The sequence below is a fragment of the Glossina fuscipes genome, unplaced genomic scaffold (genome assembly GCF_014805625.2).
Source record: "Glossina fuscipes isolate IAEA_lab_2018 unplaced genomic scaffold, Yale_Gfus_2 308, whole genome shotgun sequence".
In the NCBI taxonomy this organism is placed as follows: Eukaryota; Metazoa; Arthropoda; class Insecta; order Diptera; family Glossinidae; genus Glossina; species Glossina fuscipes.
Genome location: NW_023998651.1, coordinates 419,716 through 425,807, shown reverse-complemented (window position 1 = coordinate 425,807; position 6,092 = coordinate 419,716). Strand labels below are relative to the sequence as shown.

The window sequence follows — 6,092 nt, the reverse complement described above, 5'->3', positions numbered from 1 at the left end:
TTCATATAGCTCATACAATTGTTACCTGCGAATACTTTGAATACATTTCTCATATATATAGGTTGTATGTGTGTTTGAGCGGGAGAAGGATGATCGTGTTCAGGGGAAAGACATGTAAACGGACAGACCAGACTGACTACTTGGGGTCTATGGGTAGACATTTGTGCGGACGGACCTGCATTCAGTAAGGAAGCCAAACGCTTCCTTACAAGCTATTACAAAATATATAAAAAATTTTGGATAATAATTTTGGACGTAACTACTCGTTTGCAAAAAGTTTATTGGGCGTGCCAAATACACGTAAGTCTTTGTCGTCGCCAGTGGCCAATAATTCTCCCATCATCCACATTTACTACCGCTTGCTCGCGTGACTCTTCTCCGCGTTGTTGCAGAAACCATTTGTTGGCACTCAGTTTTCTATTTGTCTTTTATTTGTGGTCCACTCAAACTTAAAAAAACAATGGAAAAAAATAAATGCAAACAATATGTTGGCATAATTTCTAAAAGCTTATTTTACCGCTATATTTTTGAATTTAGTTCCCTTAGCTGATTTCACAGTCTGCTCAGCTACTCATGTCCTCGGGCAGTGCTTCCTCTATTACCTCCGTTTGTTGTTGTATAGTTGACCTGTAAGTACCTAGAACGGTTACTAAAACGAATATATGCAAATACTCAAAGGAATCCTTACATATTATTCTTTTTATTGATGTCAAATCACTTCCTTTTTCTTCTTAACAGTCTGGGCACATACATCACTGTCTATTTTTCTTGAACTGATGAATTCTTCCGCGTTGAACACTTTTTAATCACGAATGTTAACTGATAGGGAATTTCCGGAGATTATTTTCACAATGTATTGGTTATGTCAATACTAACAAATATTTTGTTTTCCACAAATCTGTTAGATGCTTAAAATTTACTTTGTTAGCTGATGAGAATTTACGTCATGAATTTCATCGTATTCACTTTATCTATATATAAAACATATTATATTGTTTTGTACATAACATCATTTATGTTATCATACATACTTACTTACTTACAAATTATTTAATGCGTTCCATTTTAATTAAGTTAGAAACTTTGATATTGTTTTTCTATTGAAAGTGACATAAATTAAAAGGAAAAGAAGTACATGTGTAAAAATGTGCTAAGGATTTGTTTTTGTAGTGCAAAAGAAAAGTAGGTTAGAGGGTCAACGGGCCCAACTTCGGGGTTTGCCATTGCAAGTCATGGTCCGAAGAGACTATAAGTAGGGTAGGGTGCAGAATGGCCAAGTTCTTATGATTTACCCATTCGGTAAGTAGGTTTTGTCCGTCCGTTTGTTCTTATAAAGTCACAGCACGTGTATTTCTTTTAGTTGGAACCGTCTGCATAATAAAGTCAGTTTTTCGATATTCAGAAAAAGAAAAAGGGTTATTGCAGACATCAAGCGTTCAATAAATCTAAGTTGAAAACGAGCACCTCTTCTAAATTGTAAAGCCGGCCTATAAAAGTAAAAAATACTGGCACAAATTTTGCTTGCGAGGGTGATTTCTAAGATCTGAGCTCTCCCAACCCTCATCCTAGCCAGTGTCCTGCCCGGTCTGTCGCGGCTCTCATTTATTCAACTTGTTCATTGCTCATAGCGGTGTCTTAACTATCAATCCAGACTCCGGGATCTAAATTTATCTCCTTCTTAACTTTCTAATTTCATTGTCTGCATGTATTAAGCAAAGTAAGGAATCTTTCCCGGAGAGACCCAGAGATCCTGCATTAATTTTGTCACGCTCCATTCCTCCTCTCCTCTCATCAAGTGTAGTTTAGTGTTCATACCTTCGTAAAAACGGCTTTCTTATCAGTGTCCGCTCCGGTTAGAACATAGTAAGGCAAAATAGGGGGACAATAAGTTGCTCATATGCCGTTACCGAGGAACGCACCGATTATTTATTTAATTCTTTACACAACAAACCAGTAAATATATGCACATATATAATTTAAGATCTACTTTTACGGAAAAAAAAATATTTAATAAAAAGATATTTTTATTTTATCGGTCAAGGTGACTGTACTTTATTAAGTTACCATATCCAGTAAAACTAAAAAGTTATGCTTTAGAAATTAGCTCGTCTTTATTTTATTTAATTAGTTTTGGTTATTTTACCTTTTCAACTATTTTAGTGGCGCTACTTATGCGCCTTGAATAAGTTCTGTAAACCAATGAATGTGGATGGTGCGCATTACCTTTATGTTAGTAATGCAACACGACATTCGTACGCTAAGTTTATGGTAACCTAACTTTTTTTAAGCAACGACATTATGTAAGCACATGTAAGGTACGTCTGTCAAGCATATTCTCATGATTAACTAATTTGAATAAAGAATAGTGACGAGTGATACTTTTAATAGGCCAGGAGTCAACCATGAAAAGAAAATTGTTTTTTCACAAAAAAAAAAAAAATTGGAAATATTCTCTTTCCAAAATACTAGTCTGACAAAGAATAAGGCAAAAAAATAAATTTAAAAAAGGCCGAACGAAATGAATCGTAAAATGCCACAAACAATAGCTGAACTTCTTGCCCTTGCTTTGAAGATTCCCCCAGATTGCGACGACAAAGTTGAAAATTTTTAGGCTTTCATTAATGCATTAAATCGATAAGATTTACGAGAACAATCGCATGAAGCAAACGCAATAGATTTGTTTACAAACTTAAAGGGATCATCACGATCCTTAGTTGTGTCAGAATTAACAATCAAAGATAAGATGGATACACTTCCTAACACAATAAATGGTGAGCCCACTGAAATATATCCAGCTAAGCTTTTATCTCACACACAGTCCACAGACGTTTTACACCTAAAATAAATGCAATTACTTTACACGAATAGAAGGACGGAGGAAAGCTATCTTACCGAAACGGCATTTCCTAAGCCCTGGGCCCTTCCATATCTTGCCCTACCTATGGTCTCCTCCTTTGATCTTCCTTTTAGAAAGACATGCTGAAATAATTCAGGTAAGACATTTAACTTGGTAATGCCTCTATAGTTCTCGACGAGTTATCTGTTTCCACACTTGTGATGTGGAACAAGGAAGCTACTCTTCCCACAGCACGCGAAAACAACTTTTGTCAAAGAACGATGGAAAATCTTTGGGTTAACACCATATAACTCATAGGAGCATGATTTGAGTAAACATAACGAAATGCCATCAGATCCAGGCGTACAACTATATTTTATTGACATTAAATTGACGATAGAAAAATTTCGTCAGAGGTATTCAACAGGTATTCCAGATTTCAATATCACCAGAGGAGTCAAAGCCATTAAAAGAGACATATGAGAAATATACGGAGATTCTCCTTTTGTAATTAAGAAATTTATAAACTTATTTAGGATTAATAATAACTGAGGATTTTGTCATTTGAAGTTACTTTCAATCGGTTGAGATAATTTTATGGCTTGCAGTTGAGTAGCCGAAATAGTCATACATTACCACTTTTCATATATTTTTAAAAAGCTTTGTTTTCCTATTTTCATTAAATAACAATTGGTTCGAAGGGGGAGTTGGCTAATCGAAACGGATGCAGAAGAGCTAGATGCAAAAAATCTTAGAACGAGAATACTAGAATTTCCATATTCCCAGCAGAAAAGTTAAGCATAATGTGTGAAAGATGATATTGTACGCCGTAAATTTGAGCAAACGAGATTAGAAGTTTTACAGACACACAGCGGGTCCATCTGGTTCCAAAGAAGTAGTATAAAAATTGCTATAAGATACGGGTTTTCAAGTAAACTGGAAGGTAAACAATGATTTACAACTATCTCCACGAAATTGACAAAGTAATGGTGAAGCAGTCTGCCATTGCCGTTGAAAGCTTGATTTTATTAAAGTCAGCTTCGATTAAATAATTTATTGAAAAACAAAATAACTCTATCAGAAGTTGAAGTGCGGACCGTACAGTCTGAGTTATCACTTTAACACCAAATGAGTTGAGTTAAAAGAAAATCCCACTCCTTATAACTATACCAGTAGGTTTTGACATTGTAGCCACCTCAGAAGTGAAGGCAGCAGAAGAGAGAACCAAGTTATATGTGTTTATTACAAGGCTGCCAATAAATTCGACGTCGAGTGGGGCCGGAATTTCTGATCAATACGATGAAAATGCAGGGAAGGGATATGACAATTAATACACCAAAGGTATCATAGGATATAGGACGGCCTTGAGCTTAAGATCAGTCCGTCCGACAGGTAAGCTAGATACGTTTGTTTGTCTTCATAGGGAGATAGCCTTTATCAGTAGGTTCCTTGACAGAATGTGCTCTGTGCTTACAGAAATATTAAACTCTTGGAACATTTTTCCCACCTCTTGTTATCATGTGGGCCACAAGGAATTTATTAAAAGATACGTGAGTGAAAATCAAGAATGACCCATTTGTAGCGAATTCTTCGAGCTCAATATGTGGAAATCATGTAATTGGTTTGAGGCGCTTCCTGATGTTCCGAAAGCATCATACCCCAAATTGAGTTCAACACCTAGCCCACATAAAAAAACTATTGAAACTGCTACCTTGGCTTCATTAGTTACAAACAAGAAAACTGGTAGTACTAATAATCCCTCGCTAGATATTGTGAGATCTAAATTAGAGTCCAACGAACACCTTAGAACCAATACACTGGCCACAGAATCAATATTGCATCGAGTCAATTTCATTTTAAATATAAATACAAACTCAACATCATTCAAATGTTCATAATTCACGTTGCTTCGCTACCGATTCATTCCAGATCACTTACTAGTCGGTTAGATTACTATTTGAAACATCTATCTAATCATTTAAAATTTAGTGGCAACGAAAACGAAGCGTTGTCGGTTAATAATTTTCTGTATCGAGCCGAATCACTAACCACGCAAAGTTTACGGGGAAATTTCGACGTTTTATGTAACCATCTTAATTTACTATTTGTAGGTATCGTGAAGCCCAATTTGTCGAATGGGAACCACTCAGTATTGATAAGCAACAGAAAGCAAAAGTTAATTGAAATGTTTGACGTCTATTATGACGCGATCTTGTAATTGACCAATCGGCTTCAAATTCCTCTACCTGACAACTAATTAATAAAAATTTCAAAAAGGAACTTACGTCTTAAAGTTCAGAAAGAAATTACACATTTTAAAATTATATCCATATATTCTTTGAGACAATTGGTGTTGAGACATGGGTTACTAGAGGAAGAACTAAACAAATTCAAGTTCCAAAAACCCTGTATTCGTCATGTGTCTGAAATTGAAGAAGATGAATAAATAGCCAGCAACGACACGAAGCTGACTGCATCGTTCTATGCAATCGGAGGCATGACGTCTTTAACTCAATACAAGATACAGATTTCTAAATAAGCTTAAAGGTGGACATTTATGAAGTAACGATCCAGAAGTCTGTCATTACAATTAGAATCACGGTTGTGTTGAAGTAGATTTCGATCAAATAATCGAATGTAAGAAACAGCAAATCTACCAGATGGTAAGGTGGAGATATTAAAGCCTGTAAAAACATAGAAATAAAAGCAAAATAAAGCAGCCGCAGCTTCATTATAAACGTAAAAAATGAGCTTTAAGGAGCTAACTTGCGTGACCGGTTTATGAGGTTGTGTTTGGCTTTAAATTGCCATTTGCATAAATTGGGTTGTTTTTTGAGTTAAATTGTAAGAAGTTGTTCCATTAAACGAGCGGTTATCAATGTTATTGGTTGTTACTGCATTTTGTACGAGCAGCAAATGTACGTTGTTAGAACGTACACTTGGATTTGGCTAATCGTTTAACCATTCATTAACGTGATCTATTACGGGACTTGAATCGCTATCATCTTGTGCTTCTTCAAGATTGTTATGTCTTTTCCGCAAAAATTATTTTTCAACCCGGACAAATCTTTTTTCAGTCTGATTGGTGGTTTAAGTACCTGCTTTCGGAGCATCCTCCGGTTGCTTGTTCAAAATAGACGAATCCATTTTATGGGGACCAGCGATTCGACAACAAACACACCGAAGTTTATTTTTCAGATAAATAATACAAATGTAAAATCAAACGACTAGCGATAATTGTGGTTGTAACTTTAGC

At 35.6% G+C, this 6,092-nt stretch overlaps 1 long non-coding RNA gene across 1 annotated transcript; it reads right to left on the bottom strand.

Annotated features, from left to right (window-relative positions):
• Nucleotides 1-205: 205 nt before the first annotated feature.
• LOC119643020 lies at nucleotides 206-895 on the bottom strand. The gene is made up of 3 exons (XR_005248203.1): nucleotides 689-895; nucleotides 518-627; nucleotides 206-448 (listed from the first exon to the last, which is right to left on the bottom strand). It is a non-coding gene; the product is annotated as an uncharacterized LOC119643020 (long non-coding RNA).
• Between the last annotated feature and the right edge of the window lie 5,197 nt (nucleotides 896-6,092).